This window comes from Astatotilapia calliptera, chromosome 1 (genome assembly GCF_964374335.1).
Source record: "Astatotilapia calliptera chromosome 1, fAstCal68.1, whole genome shotgun sequence".
Lineage (NCBI taxonomy): Eukaryota > Metazoa > Chordata > Actinopteri > Cichliformes > Cichlidae > Astatotilapia > Astatotilapia calliptera.
Window position 1 is genome coordinate 40895501 of NC_137422.1, and position 20634 is coordinate 40916134.

At 46.8% G+C, this 20634-nt stretch overlaps 1 protein-coding gene and 1 long non-coding RNA gene across 7 annotated transcripts in view; one reads left to right on the top strand and one right to left on the bottom strand.

Moving 5' to 3' along the window:
- The first annotated feature begins 2094 nt into the window (after positions 1-2094).
- znf536 (zinc finger protein 536) overlaps positions 2095-20634 on the top strand; it is a 219823-nt gene continuing 201283 nt past the window's right edge. For 4 of the 6 annotated variants that reach the window (XM_026177499.2, XM_026177503.2, XM_026177491.2 and 1 more), the window contains exon 1: positions 15970-17561. The gene's annotated coding sequence lies outside the window, so the exon portion shown is untranslated. Of the gene's footprint in view, positions 2139-15969; positions 17562-20634 lie in introns of those variants that run through there. The other 2 variants (XM_080301120.1, XM_026177512.2) reach the window with 2 other exon arrangements.
- Positions 12586-19889, bottom strand: LOC145428649 (uncharacterized). The gene is made up of 3 exons (XR_013908965.1): positions 19427-19889; positions 19067-19336; positions 12586-14658 (listed from the first exon to the last, which is right to left on the bottom strand). It is a non-coding gene; the product is annotated as an uncharacterized LOC145428649 (long non-coding RNA).

Sequence of the window (20634 nt, forward strand, 5' to 3'; positions counted from 1 at the left end):
TAAAATGATCAGCGTTCTGCTCTACCAGGTGTAACAATTGAGTTTATCATCCAGGCATCCATGAAAACGGAATTTATGACATTTAATGGAGTTAGATGTTAGAAGGAAGTTAGCTCGCTAGCTTCTATCTGAATACAATATAGCATGTCCTGACTGCGGGGTTTTGGAAACAAATTCAAACCTAAAGCTCTGTTATCACTTCCAACATAAATGAAGACAGAAAACTAAACAGCAGTGACGTTTGTAGGCTTACTGAAGTTTGGCTAGCTGGTGCTACGTGACCGCTAGCGACACAGCTATTTTAGCATAATATAAACAAGCTAACTTTTTTTCCACTCGATAAAAGTTAACGTGAGTGTTCTCGGTGGTCAGGAACAAATGTAATCGCATGGCAGGATGCTGTAAACGGACCAAACTTCAGCCAGGAGAACAACTGAGATAATCCATCCACAATACGAGGTTAGTCATTCATATACTGCTGCATGGGTTGGGCTGTAGTTACATCCTAAGGTTTTAAAAACTGAGCTTAAATAAATGATTAGCGGTAATAAAAGCCGAGGGAGGTCAACAGTGATCACTGACTGTTTTAGGAGCTTTTTGAGATTAAATAGAAGAAAATACATAACATTAAACATGTTAACAACACAAAAGCCATATTAAACGCAGACTACTTTAGGCCCGGAAGTAGGATTCGTCACGTCATCACTTAACGACCGGATTGTTAGTTTCTGTCAGCTATTGTTAGCCTTTATTAGCTGCTGTGAGCTACTGTTAGGTTCTGTTAGCCATCGTTAGCCTTTATTAGCTGCTGTGTTTGCTGCTGTGCACTACTGTTAGCATCTGTTAGCTATTGTCAGCCTTTATTAGCTGCAGTTTTTGCTGCTCTGACCTACTTTTAGCATCTGATAGCTATTGTTAGCCTTTATTAGCTGCTTTTTTGCTTGTTGTGAGCTATTGTTAGTTTCTGTCAGCTATTGTTAGCCTTTATTAGCTGCTGTGAGCTACTGTTAGGTTCTGTTAGCCATCGTTAGCCTTTATTAGCTGCTGTGTTTGCTGCTGTGCACTACTGTTAGCTTCTGTTAGCTATTGTCAGCCTTTATTAGCTGCAGTTTTTGCTGCTCTGACCTACTTTTAGCATCTGATAGCTATTGTTAGCCTTTATTAGCTGCTTTTTTGCTTGTTGTGAGCTATTGTTAGTTTCTGTCAGCTATTGTTAGCCTTTATTAGCTGCTGTGAGCTACTGTTAGCTTCTGTTAGCTATCATTAGCCTTTATTAGCTGGTGTTTTTGTGCTGTGAGCTACTATTAGCGTCTCTTAGCTATTTTTAGCCTTTATTAGCTGCTGTTTTTGTGCTGTGAGCTACTGTTATCATCTCCTAGCTACTTTTTAGCTTTTATTAGCTGCTGTTTTGTGCTATTAGCATCTGTTAGCTATTGTTAGCCTTTATTAGCTGCTGTTTGATCATGTTAGCCTCTACTTACTACTTTTAGCCTCTGTTAGCTAGTGTTAGCCAGCGTTAGTGAAACTGTCTTTGAAGTGGATGTAAAATTGTTGAACTCAGATGCTTAGTGAATAAACTTGATGTGAGAATGTTATCATACTATTTATCAGAGAGATAGCGTGATTTTTATGTCAAACATTAGCTGGCATAATGTTAGCTTATAACCATCTGCTGTTGTTATTTTGCCAGCTCTTGTCAGCTCTTATATGCTTTTCTATGTTTATACTTCGTTCTGTACCTGTTTGATTTCACCCGGTCCTTATAATGGTGTGTAATCAGTCAGTTTGCGTTTAGCTTTCCTTAAATACAATGCTACTACTGCACATTCACCTAATGTATATAATATATAATGTTCTTCGTTTCTCCCCCCCCCTTTTGCACAAATCGAGGAGCGTATCAGGTTACAATTTCACTGTGTGTTATACTTGTATAACTATGCATGTGACGAATAAAGAACCTTGAACCTTGAAATAGAAATTCTTTAGAAATCACTGCCGACCTTCAGGCCACTTAAAAGTTTTTTTTTTCACTTCCAGCATGACAAGCAAGTAAAGCAGGCTTTATCACAGACAGCGCACCATCCCCATGATTAATCATATTCGCATATGGCAATCAACTCGAAGATGGACATCTGGAGGTAAAACAGTATTAAGTCAGAAGTTTGTCTCTTTTGAATAATGTTTTAACTTCTGTTCTGCTAACTCCTTTAGCCTTCATATATGTGTGAAAACAGTTAAGCTAACAGAAGGTGCACAATTTGACCTTTACTGAATTCAATGCCCAATGTGGAGGGTCATGTTAGGCTCGTGGGTGCACGTTGGAGAGTAAAAACCTTAGCCAGCTGCTGGAGCTGTTGGAGTGGTGCTGCTAACCGCAATGTCCAGATCAAAGTTTTGAGATTTCAGAAAACTCAGATCCTGACTGTCAGACATGTTTAACAGAGCCAGGAGACGACTCAGCATGAGCTCTGTTTGACTGATGGATGACAGTAAAAAGCAGCTGAAACAATTCCTGTGTGCACACACCTTTAGCCTCCTCCCGCCCCTTCCTAATCTGTCCCTGGGGTTTTTGTCTCTGTAACGTTAACAGTGAGCGCGCAGCCTGCTGGACGTTTAAGCTGAATTCTGCTGCCTGCTTTAGTCCTGCTGAGCGAATTTCCGTTCGGGCTTTATGTCCCTTTACTGGAACAACTGTATTTCTTTCCCACTGCTCCGAGTCACTTTCACAACTTTCATTACCTCTCTGAGGGCAGGCGGAGCGCGCCGGCGGGGGAGATGGGTGAATATCGCCTAACTATAACCCGCCGTCCCCAGAGTGTGGAGGTCAATGAGATTAACCTATAGCTCCGTTTTCCTTCATTACGCACTCCAAATTACACCCACTTACAGACAAGAGACAGAAAGAGGAAATCGTATATGGGCTGATATCTATTTAAAATCTAATCCCTTTGGGTGAATTGCTCAGCCTTTCCATTTCTCTTATGTTTCTGCCTATTGCCTCCGGGCTCCGCTGTGCCGTGGTGCGCTGCGGCACCGTTCAGGAAGGTGCTATAACCTCGCCCCTGTTCATATTAACTTTAGATTCATCTGCGCTAATATAGGAGACACTTAGGATTATAACTCCCTCTTTTCTGCTGTTATTGCTCAGTTAAACATTACACGCTCGTAGCCTATTGCTCCGCTGGCATGCGCTCGCTCGGGTTATTTACTGTTGCTTCTTTTTCTAAGTGGGAGATTATCAGCGTCCAGATTGTCTTTTGTCCTCCCCGCTGCCCCGCCGTGTTTGGTGATTTAGCAGAAACGTATTGTACTGAGTTGTAAACACTATGTGGAGGGAGGATATATGTCCTGGTTTAGTGTTTCCTGTCTGTCGCTGAGGTTTGGCTTGGAATCTGGAGAAAGAGCAATTGTTCGCCAACACGCAACCACAACAAGACGTTTTATTATAGCTGACCCGCTCTCTGTATACAGCTTCTATAGCATGACGGATGCACGGCGCTCTGATCCGGGGAGACTCCGACGTGGTGCTCTGCAGGGACGCTGCCCTAATCAGATTTCACAATTTTGTTTTTGAATGTGGCTCACTTTAAGAATAATGTTCTCCATGATGTGTCGTGCAAACACTGCTCGGACAATAAGATAAACACTGGCTATAAACACACTCTTTGATATGCAGCTAAACCGAGCTCCGACTGGATTATCTGATCCCAAACTGCAGGTGCACGGGTCGACATTTCATATGTCACAGCCAACAGTCTGGAAAATGACAGCATATACAAAACACAGGAAAGTTGCTTGGATAGAGAGGAAGTTAAAATGTGGCAGACATTATATACAGAGGGGTGGGCAGGGGGCTGCTGCCCGTTGCTCCATCCACCTTTGTTTTCAGCGGTTTCAGAGATGACTCACATGCTTCAAAGTCTTCTTTTGTGCCGTGTTTACTTTATTTTTTCTTTTGATAAAATTATATTTATTGGAGCCACTCGAGCGTCCTCACAGGCTGCAGGAATCAAACTTTCCATCTCAGCGTCACGCTGCTGCTGCTGCTAGTTTTCAGCCTTTTATAGTGAATTTCATCTGAAAGCCGAGGACGATGGATTTTTGCTCTTTACTGCTGATTTTTAAAGATTCAGTCACCTCTAACCATCTCCTCTCGACACGTGTTCTCCCAATGACTGAGTTGGTGGCCAGGCCGCTCTGCAGAGAGTCCACGTCCTCCATCTCAGACTGCAGCTGGTCCTGTTCTGTGAGCCGGGAGGGGGCGTGGTCAGTTTAACCAGAGCATGCCGCAGGCTGAGAACCTGGAGAATAATCGCTGCTGTCTGCTACAACTACAATAATAAACGTTCGTGTGTCTCAGTCATTCAGACCTTTGAAAGGTTACCTGTAACCACAGGTGTGGTAAGGGTCAGCCACAGAAACCAGGGCAGTGCCTTAGGTGGGTCTTTATCACGTTTATGGTTTGGTTTTCATGTTATCTGCTAAATTGATCAGTGATGCAGCCTCCAACTGAGGTTGTAAGTGATCACATGCAATTTATAATTTATTTAAAATTATATTTACCTATAAACCGGCACACTAGAATAAGGGGTAAAAGTAATTATACTGAAAATAAATCAAAGTACTGCATGAGTCAAGTATTTTTCATTTTTATAGTAATTCTGAGGTAAAACAAACAAATTGTCATAAGTACTCTGTATTTTACGGGACACAGACGAGTATTATGGAGTGGATTAATTCGGCCTTTTTACATCTTTACTTCATTATGCTGATGTGTGTGATGGATGCTCTGTTAGTCCTTTTATTTTCTCTGTGTGACCTCATCATGATGGAGCCAAGGAGTGCTTCCTCTTCAGGCAGGAAGAAGATCTTCAGTGTAAGGTGGAGAAATATTGTTTGTTTTCCTGCAAAACTAATGATGCAGTACTTAAAATTACTTACAGATTTCATGCATTAAATATAGTTACTTATCGTACCGATCGTGGCTCCAGAGTTGGCAGTTCGTCTTGTAATTGGAAGGTCGCCGGTTCGAGCCCCGGCTCGGACAGTCTCAGTCGTTGTGTCCTCGGGCAAGACACTTCACCTACTGGTGATGGCCAGAGGGGCCGATGGCGCGATATGGCTGCCTCGCTTCTGTCAGCCTGCCCCAGGGCGGCTGTGGCTACAACCGTAGCTGCCTCCACCAGTGAGTGAATGAATAGTGGCATTGTAAAGCGCTATATAAATCCAATCCATTATTACTGACACATGACCTAAAATTAAAGTATCACTTATTGTTTCCTGTACGCACATCATCACATTGCAGGCGAGTGTGTGCTGTATTATAAAGTGTAGATGTGAACATTTCAGATGCATCACCTGCTCTGCCACTAACTCGTGCTCTGGTACAGGTTAACCATTAGAGGAGTGGATCTGGAAGTGCCTCGGAATTCTTTCAGGAGGAACAGTGCTGCGGATGTATGGAATACCTGGATAAGATGGAAAGAACTAAAAAGCTCTGTAGTCGAGTACAAAAACCAAAATCAGCCAAACAGGAATACTGTGAGAGACTAAAGAAGTCGACTGGATGAGTGAGTCTCAGATTGTGCATGGAGACAGCGATGAGCTCTTTGGCCCATCGAGACCACCTCCTCTTTACCCGTACACATCGGTACATAAGACGTGGTGTGACAGGAGTAGCTGCTCGGGCACAGAGCGCCCTCACTCACCTTTGATGCTCATTTAGGCTACGTTCACACTGCAGGTCTTAATGCTCAATTCCGATTTTTTGATCAAATCCGATTTTTTTGTCTCCTCGTTCACACTACAAATAAAATGCGACAGCAAACGCGCTCTAGTGTGAACGCTCAAAGCGGCCCGCATGCGCAAAAGAAGATGTCACACACAACGCGCTCTGTTTAGACCCAGAGCAACAGTATTGTTTGACTGATGGCCGTTAATATAAAGACTTCGGACTTTACGTTTCCCAATTTTTGCTTTAAGTTATTTTGTTATTTACATAATAATGTAAATAACCTAATAATGATCCTTATTGCCGTTTAAGAGAGGAGCGGTGCTTCAAAGGATAGCTGCAGATTTCTGTCAGAATCTGCAGATTATACAGTACAAATGAAATGTTTACGTTGTCTTCCCAACAGTTTCACTGACATCTACACTGGATGGCTAGGAAGCGTTCGCGATGTCTTCTCGGGCGCTGATAATTGGCTTCAGTCTTGTGTCGGTGACGTAAAAGGCGGATTTAATGCGACTTGACCGTTCAAACAGCAGTCGCTTTCTAAAACATCGGATATGTATCGGATTCAGTACCACATACGAAAGTGACCCAGATCGGATTTGAAAATATCGGATTTGCGCCGTTCACACTGTCATAGCATGATCGGATATGGGTCGCATAGGGTCAAAAAAATCGGATTTGATGCGCTTTCGCCTGCAGTGTGAACGTAGCCTTAGTTTCTAAGCAGCCTGAAATGTGATGGAAACCTTTGAGCCCAGCGCGGAGCGTCGGGGGTTACTGCTGGGTGGATTTCAGAGGGGAAAGACGAAAAGCAGCTGAAGCCACGAGCAGAGTGTGATCGGTTCATAAAACGTGCATCAGCAGTTTTACCTGAAGTGGATCCAGGGGGTAGCGGGTCCACTCTGCAGGTTACCAAGGGCCCCTGTGTTCCTGTTTTAAGGTTTTCCATAAACAAAAGGCAGCTGTGATTATAAGGACACATCGTGAGCGCGCTGCATGCCTCGGCCTAAATTGATGCTGTAGTTTTAATTATTTTACGCTCTTATCTGCGCTTCCTCTAAGCTGAAAGTTTAGGGAGCCATTATAAATTGTTCACACTGACCAAATATCTTGTCCTCCATCAGCCTCGGCTTTACTTGCAGGGATTTTTGCTCAGCTTTTGGTTAATTAAAGCATCTGGACTCTGTGCTCTTTAAAGCTGCGTCCACTTGTAGCAAGCGTCACACGGACGTGCCCCCTGCATAGTAATTATCATTAAGAGCACAGCTCAGATATGGACGGCGACAATAGGAAGCCAGCTCGGGATTATCTGAACAGCGGCGCCGCCGATGAGCACGTGCGAGGTTTATCACTGAGAGATGGCGTGACCGATGGAGCGTCGTCAGGGTGGGTGTGACAGAGGAGGCAGCAACCTGGCTCGTGTAACTTCCTGGTTATGAATCGCCTCCGTGGAAAGGTCAGCGCCATGACAACCCTGTAATGGATGTCACTGACGTCCAATTAAGTTCTTTAAAAAAGGCGCCTCGTTGCGTGCTTATTAAATATAAACGGGCTGAATCAAAAGTCCAGGCCCTTCTCCTCCGACTCGGACAACCTGAAGCATTTCTTCTGTCTTAATTATTCATGCTGTGGATTTCAGGGGTGAGGGGGAGCTGAACACAAACAGGCAGACGCTCATATTTTCAGACATTTCAAACCTTTTCCCCCTCACTTTGTCTGTGCGGATAAATAGAAGCGAGCAAAGAACAACACTCCTGTGCTTTGAGAAATGCAAATATTTGTTGCCAGGTTGCTGAAGCTTTCTTCCTCAGATCTCTCTCACTGTCTCGCCCGGTCCCCCCTCCTCATACCCACACAGCTACGTTGAGCAAACCGGTGCATGCAGTCAGGTGGTGAATAGGAGGGTTTTCTCCGTGTGTTATTCGGCCCTTTGATGCACGCGTGCAGAAGCTTCCTCCGGTCCAACAGGAAAAAGTCCTCTCACTTTTTAAGCCTACCTTTGGTTGAACTTGTGCTTCTCTTTTTTTCCTCCACGTCTTGTGTATCCACTCTGAAATTATAGATGGGGATAATAATAATAATGTCATTTTGCACCGGAATCTTAGTCATTACCTGCAGTAAAGTGCTTCTAATTGATACCACCAGAGAGATAATGATTACAATGCCCTCCAGGAACATATTATTGCAATATTAACCTTTGTATATACTTTTATGCAGAAGACTGTGCCACATTAAGGGATCTCTAAATCTTACTTGTGCGGTATAATGCCATTACAAAAGAATGGATACTCGGAGGTGTGCCCTTTTCCTGATTAAGTGTGTCCAGGGGTTTGCAGCCATCTCCGGGAAATGGATGACAGGGAAGTGCAATTTCCACCATCTTCCTCTTCTCTTACAGGTTAAAGCTTTGCTCCCACCTGCGCTCGAGGAATAACCTTTTCCTGCTCCCATGCTTCTCATGTGTGCGGTACGAATCGCACGTCTGAATGTCATTTGTGCGTCTGCGTTAGTGTACGCGTTTCCGCGTACATGCCCGATATTTGACCATCACGCTGCACAGCTGCTGCTGCACCACACTCGGCCGGAACCCCCAGAAACAAGACGCCATCCAAACTGGCCGCTATTTTTGGACACGGCGCCGTTTTCCACCGTAATTGGCCCACGCTGAGGCCACGGTCCTTGCTGTCGGCCGTGCCGCGGCGCTGCGTGCGTGAGCATCCGGTGACGTGTGCTTCCCCGTTAAAGGTGTGTGCAGGACAGAATGAAGAGGCAGCAGTGACTGAAACCCTGTGAGCAGAGAGAGCGAAGCACTGCTGACAGAGAGCAAATGAAAACAAATGAATTCAGGCTGCTGTGTGTGTGTGTGTGTGTGTGTGTGTGTGTGTGTGTGTGTGTGTGTGTGTGTGTGTGTGCGCGAGTAAGAGAGAGACTCATGACACAGTCCACAACAGCTCCTTAAGACCTGGTGACACAGGACAGGAAATTGGGATATCTGAATACTCCCCGTTGGCTTGACCTCACGTTGGCTCCCACCCACACTCTCCTCATCTGCAGTAGCCGTCTTCAGCCTCTGGTGGGCAGCATGTGGTGCTCGGGCCTCACAGAGGGTCGCAGAGGCCTAATCGTGGTGGAGCTGCTCTTAGGATTTATCCCACATGCATGCTGTGTTAGTTAACATGAAGTCAAGTTTGAAGGGTTCAGCGGGTAAGCAACAGTCATTCAGGGCTTTATTTGCTAAACAGAGGCTGGCCTTGATAGAAGAAATGACACACACACACAGACACACATATTTATTTATTTATTTATTTATTTACTTATTTTCTTATGTCAGAACTCGTAATGTAGAAATTTGATATCAGAAAAGGTGGAACAGGAGAGAAACTAAGCGGAGCAAAGTTAAGAGTTTGTGATGTGCTTTGATGGATTTGGGTGAACAATTTTAAAACAAGAGAAATGATACGATCGTGGTTCCCAAACGTCTTTAACCCTCTAAGACCCGAACTCTTCCACAGCAGCATTTTTAATTTCTCTTTGATATTTGGTTGGGGCCCGATGAATGTAAAAACAAAGAATTACCAGATTTTATTTTAAGAAAAATAAGAGCCACATATGAGGATATTTGTTTAAAATTTTGATAGAACAGTGGCAGCATAATGTCCTCGTAAGTGGTTATCAGGCCCTAGGAGAGCAAAGTTGAGTATTTTGGTCTAAATAACCCAAAATGTGACGTCTACATATGTGGACGCCAAGGATCAAACATGTAGCACCTAATCACAGCAACAGTCACCTCATAGTGCTTGTAAGCTACAGACCCTACAGTAATACTGTGAAAAACCCAACAATCACATGACCCCCTATGAACGAGCTCTTGGTGAGAGTGGGGAGGAAAAACTCCCTTTTAACAGGAGAAACTTCCAGCAGAACCAGGCTCGGGGAGGCTGGTTAGCGATGCCCCCAGCGGGGGTGTAACTAAGGGAGGGTTCATGTTGTCATGATCCAGGCCTGACTGCTGCTTGAAACAATTCATTGTATAAATGAAAATCTGAGGCCGGGAGCTCCGACTCGCCGCCGCGGTCCCAACACTTTTAAAACGACTCTCGCTGCCTGTTTTAAATCACCAGGATGTGGTCGAGCTCTGTTCTAAACGATTTTTATACCCTCAGAGATTAAATGCAAGCTTTCTATTCTTCTCTCATATTATTTGTGTTTTCATGTCTTTATGTCACGTCGGGGTTTTTAGAAGTACTTCACAAATAGACGTTATTATCCCCGGGGCTGAAAATGAACGGGCTTATAACGGGCACGGTGCATGACATGTCCAGGTTGTGCACTTCCTGCCTTAAGCTGGATAATCTTAAGCCACCCTGTGACCCCGCACAGGATAACCTGGTACGGACGATGGATGGATTGCCTGCTTCAATGCAGTGCCAGTTTGTCATAGGGTTTTCTGGGGCGTCGTGACACATGTGTCCCAGAGTCAGGCTAACTTTCTGAAGAATACAGAAGAGTAAAGGGAGGAATTTGTTGTTTCCTGGATCCTGACGGCTCCTCTCTTTGTGACATCACGCTGACTGACTGAGCATCACCATACTGTGCTATTGTGCCAAACCAGTGACATGGGCAGGGGGTACAACAGCTGTATTTACTGTGTTGGTGGCGGTGCCAGTAGCGTTTGTCCAGCTCCCTGCCGTACGTCATCAGCAGCAGCTTCTTCTCTAGCTGCGCGCAGGAAAGTGTACCTGCTCCTTATTTCCAAGGCTAGGAGATGCAGAGATAAAGAGTTTGCCAGGAATTTATTTTTTGTGTTTAGTATTCATCTCATAGTTGTAACACGAGGCTCACTTGTCCTTGACTGCTTGTTACAAATAACCCACATAATTCCCACAGGCTCAGAGATAATTCACTGATAATTTAAGGCATTGGTACTGAGTTGCCTTTTCCACACACACACACGCAGAAATCAGCACATTCCTTCTCATTGTTCTCCCGGCGCTCCTGAGCTGACACCAGTTAGCGTCTCTTTTGTTCTGGGTAACGGGAGACTGTCGCTGAAGTGTACACAGAGGTTAGTGCCACTGAGCTCTTTTGTGGTGCGGCAGCACCTTTGCTTCATCTCTGTTCACGCCTCAGACACATCATCTCTGATTTAAGGAAGAGCTGCTCAGTCAGGTGCTGCCACAGCTCAGAGACCTGCATTTCTTCTCACGCTCACACTGTTTATCAGCACCGTCACAACACGTTTAAGGCAGCATTTTTATACCGGGGCACCATAAAGAGATTAATTTTAGTGGTAGTCTTCCCACCAGGGAGTGAATGTAATCCTACAGCATTACAGAAAAAGGAGATGAGAAGGAGGCGTGGAAAGGAGTCCTCCAGGACAGGATCGGGAAAGAAAAGGGAAAGAGGAAAACGCAGGGTTTGAAAGGAAAAGAGGAAGTGAAAATATGGGCGAACACGGGCAGAAGAGTAATCACGTGTGTCCGGCGGAGGTCACCACTGGTCTGCAGGTTCTAATTATGTGCTAATAGCCACTGAGGAGGTCATTTGCAGCCATTAGCCAGTGCCTGTAGGTAGTTAACGGCCCACAGCATAACCCGGCCTCCTTAATGTTCCCTACGAGGCCGTTAGCGCTCTGTCACTAGCCAGCTAGCTGCCTCGTTACTGCGATTAGAAACCAATTGATAGGTAATAGTAAAATATGATAGCACACTATCCAGGAAATATGGACTGTGGTGGAAAGGTGAGGGGACAGGAGACGGTGAGCTGGAGAGTGTCTGGGAGCGTGAAAACATCCAGATGTGTTCGCTGTGGAGGAGCCAGCGTCAGAGTCCCTCTGACTGAGGGACCGATTGATCTGTGATTAGTTCCAGTTTGTCTCTGATTGGTTTGGTTTTTCAGAAAAACACTTTTACACTGTAGGTAAGTGATTCAAGCCTGCTGTGTGTTGTCACCTTGAAGTTACTCAGTTCAGACTCGGGAGCTGGTTAAACCTCCCCCCAGCATATTTCTCTGAGGATGACGCCAAAAACACCTGCAGCTCGTGGAGACGACCTGTAGTGGTCACCTCAGGGGTGGAGGAGGAGCAGCTCGGACTAAAGCCTAGCTTATACTCACGGACAGCTGGAGACCCAGCGGCAGAATAACCTTGCCTGTTATACTTGTTGAAAGTCCGGTTGACACCTGTGCGCATGCTGGAGCATGTTATTTTCCAGTCACAAGAAACAGGCAGGCGCGTGGACCTCCACCCGGAAAGCACGATTCCCACTTCAGGCTCAGGCGAGACGCCCTTCGGAATCTCATTTCCATCCTGGACGTCAGCTCGCGGTCACAGCAAGGATGAGAGCGCAGGTTGTCTCTCAGGTGGTAGGCCGTCCCCGCCCCGAGCCTGGTTCTGTGCGAGGTTTTTTCTTCCCGCTGTCGCCGAGTGCTCGTTCATAAGGAGGCATCTTTACTTTTCACTACAAAGCACCTTGAGGTGACCGCGGTCGGTGTTATATGAACAAAAGTAAAGTGAACTCTTCGCGGAGCGGTGCGGCGTCCACGTCTGCTCCACCCTTTGAGAACCGTGGCCTGGGAGGTGCTCTTCCTCCTTCGGCGTTCGGTGAAGCACATTCCAAAGCTGACCACATGTTTGCCAGGTTTCCCCAGTGATGAGCTCCTGTGGGAGGACAGTCTTGAATAAAACCAGGGGGGGCCTGAAGCTTTTCACATTTGTGCGGACGGTCACAAAAAGCAAGTCGTGTCCAAACAGAACAAACAGATCACATTTCCTCTCCGTCTCCTCGCTGAGAGCGAGCTGGTACGCTCGGGGAGGGGGGTCCCTGCTGTGACTTGAGTGTAATAGCCACACACAAGAGGCCCAAACTGGGGCTGTGATACGTGAACACATAGAAATCAAATCAGTATCAAAACAAGGATATTCTAGACCTACTATGTGGAACATTGTTCTTAATCAATTAGAGTCAGATGGTTTCATTTAAATATATTTTATTTTTGCTCCGGGCAGACATTGATTCATATGATTTAAATTAAAATCACACTGCTTATCGGTCAAAGGCAGTATACTTCCTGCCGCTCCGCATTCATCAAGCCCAGACAAGTTTGATCTTGGGTATACGCCGTATCCGGGCAAATAAAGAAGTATAGCTCTCCCCGAAGAATCGCACATTTGTCTGTGATGAAACCTCAGGCCGGCCTCTAAATATTTGCCCGTGCTGTATTTGTGCGAGCGTTTCATTAACGATCAGAGCTGACAAACACGCACACTCGTTGACCCCAGTCATCGGGGGAGCGCCCGGGACGGTAGTGTGTGTGTTCGGTGTGTATTTGTTGAAAATGTAAATGCCTCACATGAGGAATTGATGTCAGCGGCGGAGGAGACGGACTGCAGTGGAAATGGATCTGGAGCGGTAAACATTTTCCATAGCGGCGCTCCTGGCTGTTATTTAAGGCCCTGTCAGAACTTGAAAGTGTAATTGATACAAATTCTAAAGTTTAATTTTTAAAGTTTACAGTCAGGGAGGGTTCAGGGCTTCAGATTGTTTAAAATTGCACTCACTCCCTTTTCATTATAGCAGGATAGTCTGAAAACATTTGTTCATCAAAGGCCTGCTACAAATTAGACTTTGAGAAACTCAATTTGAAGTAAAGAAAAGCATTTCTTTTCCTCCGGGGGAAGCCAGAGTCTTGGCTGTGTTTGCATTTAAATCTAAACTGGGCACAATATGTGGCTTTGGAGATGCATGCAGTCATCACAGCGACACACACACAGACAGAGACATGTTTCCCTCAGCGGCAGAAAACCTTGCTGTCATATTGCACCCATGCTCTTACACTGTTGTATCTGCTCCCAGATGAAATTAGCACGAGGCCTCTGGAGATGCTGACGAACAGGAGGCCATGTGGTAAATCTGGGCTCGGTGCGGGGCGGGCAGACACAGAGAGGCAGATCGAGATGGCCGGAGCGGTGGAATAACATCTTAATCTATCTGAGAGGCAAACAGTGGCCGGTCTGTTTTTGGAGCACGCTGTCTTGGACGACTCCCAAGCAGAGGGGCAGGGAGCGGAGCCATCTTCAGCTGCTAGTCACTAACATGGCAGTAATAAGGCAGCGATGACCCTCCCAGGACTGCCGGCCAACACTCCCTCTGCCTCCTCTCCCTTCAGCACAAACGCACACACACAGAAAGGCAGCCTGTTCGACCGAGCCCTGAATACAGGACGCCTCCAAACTCTGTCCTCCCGGCTCGTTTACCGGCTCGCGGTCATTTTGAAAGGAGCCGTTAGCGATGCCGAGAGGTCGTTTGAACGTGGCTGAGCCGGGTTGAAAACGCACCTGACACCTGTCGGAGCCTGAAGTGTCGTCTGCTCTGACCTCACACTAGTAATATTATTTTCTGAAACTAAAAGTAGATTTTGCGGCAATTTGTCACATACATGGCTTCTCCTCTCTAACTTTGAAATAATCCAGACGTAATTTGATCAGAGGCTTTTTATTTTTATTATTTAGCATCATCAAACTCACACCTTGAATAAATTCAAATAAGATAAAGGGAGTGAAACTTTCTTTTTTAAATTTACTGTTAAATTCATCACGTTTGTGTGTCCCGGGTTGGTTTCAAATAAAAGACTTGGTGTTTAAAGTTTATAAAGGTTTGTAAATGGTTAAAACCATCAGAGGGACACACCAGGCCCTGAGCAAAACCTGGTTACAGTGAAAATACGATTAACGTAAAAACATCCACCTTTTGCAGATTCTTGTTTTGGGGCTTGCTTTGCTTTGACAGCGTCGTGGGTGGATTGTCCTGCGTGTGGTTTCGAGCATCCATGAACACCGGATGGCTTTTAGAGCTGAAAGTGCTGATTGTCAGACTGCCGACCCCACTGTGGACGTCTGGTTTTTGCCTTTGCGTGTCTTTTCTTTGCTAGCAGGAAAAAAAGAGATGAGAGTAAACACGTGTCTCACTGTTGCATGTATATCACGGGACTGATGATAAGGACACCGGCAGCTTTGATGAAATGTTGTTATTTTGTGCTTCTGGGATGTAAACAGCTGGCTGATGAGGGCGTGCCGCAGGGCTCCATCCTGGGACCACTCTTTCATTTAAAATACAGAGAGTTTTGGTGGTAGTGACGTTGACTATAATCAGCTTTTAAACCCTCTGCAGTTTGTTCTGTATGCTAATAAAAGTAAAGTAATTAACACCACTGAATCTCTCACACTGAATCGGTGCCTCAGTACAAATCCTTGGGCTGTTATTTAATATCTGACCCTCTTTTATGTCTCACATTAAGAAACACCTTCAGAGAAAACTCAAGTTCAAGCTGGATTTTTCTTTTGTTTGAGGTCAGAGACGTCCTGCTTTCACTCTCTGTCAGTGTTGGATTATTGTGATATTTATGCATTTGCTGCATACTGTCTATTGTGGACGACTGAGAGTCATCACCAGCACTGAAGCTTGTACTCACCCTGCCAGATTATATACCGCAGCTAAATCAGTGATTTGATCTGCTTTGTCCTTCCACACTGTGATATTCTTATTTACAGAGATATTCTGGGTCTCACTAACTGACCTACATCCAACAGAAAACTGTCCCAGCACTGTTTCTTATTTCCAGCTGTCCCTGGATCTATTTCTGATTTTATTGACTAGTTTTTTATTATTATTATGTAAATTTGTCGCTCCAAAAAAATCAACAAAATCTTAGTTCTTCACCTTACATGAAGTTTAGGTGGTTTTCAGTCATCATGTGAGACAGTCCGACATTCCTGTCATCACAGTGTAAATGTTTCCTGATTTCAGATGCTTTTGTATTTTCCTCCTTATCTAATGTAGATTTTTGTTCGTGTGTTTATCATGTTTTGCTCTAATTATTATTATTATTATTATTTTTATTTTTTAACCTCTGGAGTTTTATTAAATTTAAGATAAAAAATATAATTAATAAAATACTTTTGTTTGCCATTTTTATTAGATAAACTGATTAAATAATGGGAAATATTTTAAATTCGTCTGACTAATTTATATTAAAACCATCGTAGTGATTTTCGGTTTAATTGTCCGGCGTGCACAGGCCAGCGTGTCGGTGTGTGTCGCACACGTGCACGCGCTGACAGTCCACCTGCACGCGTGTTTCTCGCGCTTCCACGTCGCCGTGCGTCGCGGAGAACAACACGAGTTTTGCGCATTGTTGTAAATTTGCATGCTCAAGTCCATATGGCCACTTCCTTTGGACCTGCTTTCCCAGCGCCGAAGGATTGTCAGGCCTGTCAGCCGATAAAGAATCACTTGACTTGCTATAACAAGTTCAAAAGGAGCTGATGACGCGCTGTTGATCCATGGAGAATCGGTAAAAGAAACACCCCTACTGCTCGCTGCTATCACTCCCATAGAGATAGCCCTGTTATTGATGGGGAATGCTTATGCTAATTTCTTGGGGGGAGGAGGAGGAAAAGTTTTTTATTATTATGTTGGAAAATGCTCAAGAAAAACGAAGAAAAGAAAGTGAATTCCGTGGGAGCATTTAGGAGCAGCATGGGAATCAGATTTTCATAGCGCATAATGAGGCAGCGAGCTGGTCCACTAATGTGTCACAGAGCTGCAAATATCTTTTAAAAGCAGGCTGCTGGCGGCCAGGGGCTGGCACGGGATGTTACAGCCTCTCTCGTTTGCCCCGTGGTTGGGATGAAAGCTGCTCGCCGCAGCTGCGTGTAGATTTCACGCGGTGAAAGTTGTCTGCGTGGAATTCAGAGAAGACGTAGAGGTGTTTGACTCCTGCGCGCTGTCACACTGACCGCTTCCATGTTCCTCGGCGTGACACAAGCAGCACGCAGAGGGGAGAAGATCACGAGAGCAGTGGCTGGGAGCTGGGAGGGGGGCTCTTCTGAATATGACCCCCAGATACCCCGCTGTGGGCCCACGTCCGGTTCCGCGGACATCTGATAGCATCTCAGGCGCTGACATTAATGCCTCTCTCGGTTCGACATTTTGAATAATCGAGGCTGTCTGCCGTCATCCCGCCACTAGCTGTCAGCAGCACCGCCTGCCTGTCTGTCTGTCCGTCCGTCTTATCGTGCTCTTACATTGTAGAAAACAAGCTGTCCGTACAAGAGAGCACTTGATACTTTTTTATTATTACCAAACCGTTCCCATAATTACCCCATAATCATTATATAATCCTTTAACAAAGCCTCCATTGAAGCCCTGTCTTTTGTCAAGGCTGGGACACTGAATCTATAATTGCATTATTCAGTCTCTTCCACCCCCCTATAGAAGCATAATATATCCAAAGCACCGCGCACAGGCAGCCTGTAGTTGCAGTCGAGCCAGTGCGCGACGTCTTTCTGTCATGTGTCCTTTTTTTTCTTTACGCATCGCGTAAAAAAAGTTGTGCCAACTCGAAGTTGAGGTCTCCTGTTGGAAATCTCCCCTCCTCAAAGAAAACTCTTTTTTTCTTTTTTCACTCCGGGCAGGGATCGCTTCCACGGAGCCGTGCGTGGAGAGCCATCCGTTGCAGTCGCGTTATCGATCTGTCATATTCTCTAATAATTCTCTTCTCTCGCGCGTTCAGGCACAAATAATAAAGCGTTAAAACATCGGCGCGAGTCCCCGAGGAGCGGCTTTGCGTGTGTGCGCGGGGATTGGCAGCACAACGAGGCTTATTTACATTAAATACGCCACAAGGTTACAGCGCAGATAGATGAGCGTCATTTTTAGCACTCGTTACTCGTGTTAAGCGGCGCTCAGGACGCAGAGCAGGAAACACTCGTTTATCCCGGACTTTCTGCGGCGAGGAGCGGAGGAGAGGACCGCGCGGCTCACCCAAGGTAAGCGATCCGACTTTTGGGAGCGGGGAGTGGGGACCCGCCGGGCTCGGTGCCGGAGAGCAGCCCGGGATTCAAACGTGTTTGTGGGACTTGAAGGTCAGAAACTCTCGGAGGTGGGCGCGAGGCGCTCTTCCTCCTGCCGGGGGAGAGGCGCCGAGGAGCGGATTATGGGCGCGATCACCGCCGGGCTCGGCAGCTGCGACGCCGGAGCGGAGCGGCTCTTTACCGCGACGCTCACCGGGCGGGGAGGAGGGGGGCGGGCGGGCTGCTGGCCGGCGGCTCGGGGCGGCAGGACCGGCTCATACCGGCGCATCTGACGGGAAAGTGTCCGCAGGGAGGACCGAGCAGAACTCGTCAGAGGTGAGAGGAGCCGGGCTGGGCCGAGTCACCCCCCCGCACCCCCATGCTTAGAAAAATCACAGCAATTATCGGAGCACCAGCACAGACTCTAACCCGCGGCGGGTTTCTGCTCCTGAGCCCCGCGTGTGCGTAAAGTGCGCGCGGCGGCGTAACCCGCAACTTTGCTCCGGCTCCGAGGCTGGGGGGAGTGGGGGGGTGCAAAGTTCCGGAGACCTGCCATTTTGTGCCGAGGTCGGCTTTGACCGACGGGGCACGTGCGTGATTGCGCACGGTCGCGCGCTGACATGGACATTTTTGGGAGCCGCTGTCACTGCGGTGTGTGTTTGTTTGGGGTGGGGGGGGGGGGGGGGGGTAGTTACACACAGCTTCTCCTTTAAAAATCATCAGTTTTTAGGATACCTGTTGGGGGGAGGGGGGGGGGGGGTTCTCAGAGGTCCAGTTGACCCCTGGGCGTTTTGACAGGGCTGTGCACCCCGCTGTCTGAAAATAGTCGCTGTTCTCTGACCTTTGCTGAAGTTGACGCAGAAACAGAAAGTTGCTTCTTCCTCGGATCGATTTGAGAAGAGCTGAGATGCTGTCATTGTGTGAGGTACCTCAGGGCGGATATTATGACTGAACCGTCTGGGCGTAAACCCCTTTTGTCAGCTCCTCTCTGTCCCTCGCAAACATCACACGGACGAGTGTGTTTGGCCGTGCAGCTCCACATGTTGTCATTCTTTCTGCGTGAAATATTTGGGAAGACTCTGAGAAAAGGCCTCGCTCTGCAGGTCGGCCTGTCGGAGGAATTCCTGTGTGTGTCAGGCCTCGGTGGACTGTCAGTAATTTCTTTCATGTTCGTTTAGCTTTATAAAATAAAAATCATACAGGTTTCAGCCTCACATACCACTTGCTGATTAATTATCCAATTAATTCAAAGTGTTGTTGTCATTAAAAATAAGAATTCTCATGAAATATGCAAACATTATTTATCTTCACTTCACGGCAAATCACAGAGATTAATTCCTGTTTATGGGTGAGATGTTTAGTGTGAGATTTATTAAAGCAGAAACACACACACACAGATCTGACATTTTCCTGTGCTGCAACTTTCTGACCGATCGAGCTCGAAATGTGTCGTCGCCGGCCTCGCGTTAGTCGCTTCCCACCTGTGTCCATGTCAGCGTTGCGGAGGGGGGCCACGGGCCGTGACCGACAGCGGCGATACGCATCTCTCAGCCGCAAACGAGTGAGAAGGAAGTGATGAGACAGACGCAGGGGGAGAGGCAGAGAGGGGGAGCACGGCAAAGGATGGGATCCAATCCGTCCTCTCAGCTGCCTGTCAGTCAGTCGGTCCCGCGGCTGAGGAGACCCACTAGGCAGCAGCCGCTGTTGTCAGGCCGACACTCGCCAAATTATTTGACGTGCACACAATCGGACTTGTGGGAAAGCAAAGAAAAAAACACACACAGTGAAAATCAGAGACACCCGAGCGCCATGACAGGAACACACAAAACCACATGCATTACATAACGCAGCAGTCCTCAGGACGTCTGCGCAGGCGGTCGGACAGACTCGAGCGAGCCGCAGCTCCCAGCAGCCGCCTGCCTCGGGTAATTATGGGAGAGGGCTCCGGTGGTGGGCAGGTGGGATGGGGCCAGGTGCCGTCAGCAGCCACACGTTAATTCATATGTGTAGCCCGCCCCCCAGACACCCCGTCACCCTGTTCCTGTGTGGTACCTGCAGGGCAAGGCTGAGATGCTGACATCGTCCTCACTCTACTAACAAGGAGCGTGTGTGTGTGAGTGTGTGTGTGTGTGTGAGTGTGTGTGTGTGTGTGTGAGTGTGTGTGTGTGTGTGTGTGTGAAACACAGGCCGTGTCGAGCTTCCGTGACCTTGATTTTCAGAGTTCAAGCTAGAGAAGAAGAAGATGTTGTTGATGCTGATCTGACACACTCACACACACTCACACACATTCACACACACTCACACACACACACACACACACACTCACACACACTCACACACACTCACACAATCAAATCTGGGATGTGAGCGACAGAAATGTTTTTTTTCTTGTTTTTTTTGTGAAATGAATTTTTCACTCAAACTTTTATCGGGAGCAGGAATTCTGAGTTTCCCCCCCGTGAGAAAAATTGGAGGATGTAGGAGGCGTTTGACCTGTTTCTCATAATTTAGCATTTTTTAGGATCTCATTGTGTTGATGGAATTTGTAAATAAGTAAACCTTTGAAACTGCGATGATTCCACGTGTAAAGCACATATTTGTCTGTGTGCATGGGGGGAGGATAAAAGCAGCTCTGCGTCTTCTCTGTAAATTAACGGCAGTTTGAAAAATGAGCAGGAAATAAATTTGCTCTGAAATGTGAGTGAAGGATCGGTGTGCAGCTTTCCCGTGTTTGCCCCGAGAGCTCGATAAGAGTCGGGAGGTTGAGAGCTGGAGGAGCAGCGGTGCGGGGGTGGGTTAGAGGGGGGTAATCATGGCCGTCAGTTTGATCTAAGAATAAAGAGTGTGGGGCAGATGAGGCGCTGACAGACAGGCTCGACTCAGTCCTCTCATGCCGGGGTGCCATCGCAAGGAGCGTCTGCCTGTCTGGGCGGCCGGGGGGGTGGGGGTGGGGGGGCGGGGGTGTTCTTGTACTTCAGATTTGGAGACCCGCCTGCTCGCAGGTCGCTCAGAGCCCAGGTGCTGCTGCGGCCTCGTCCTCCATCAGCAG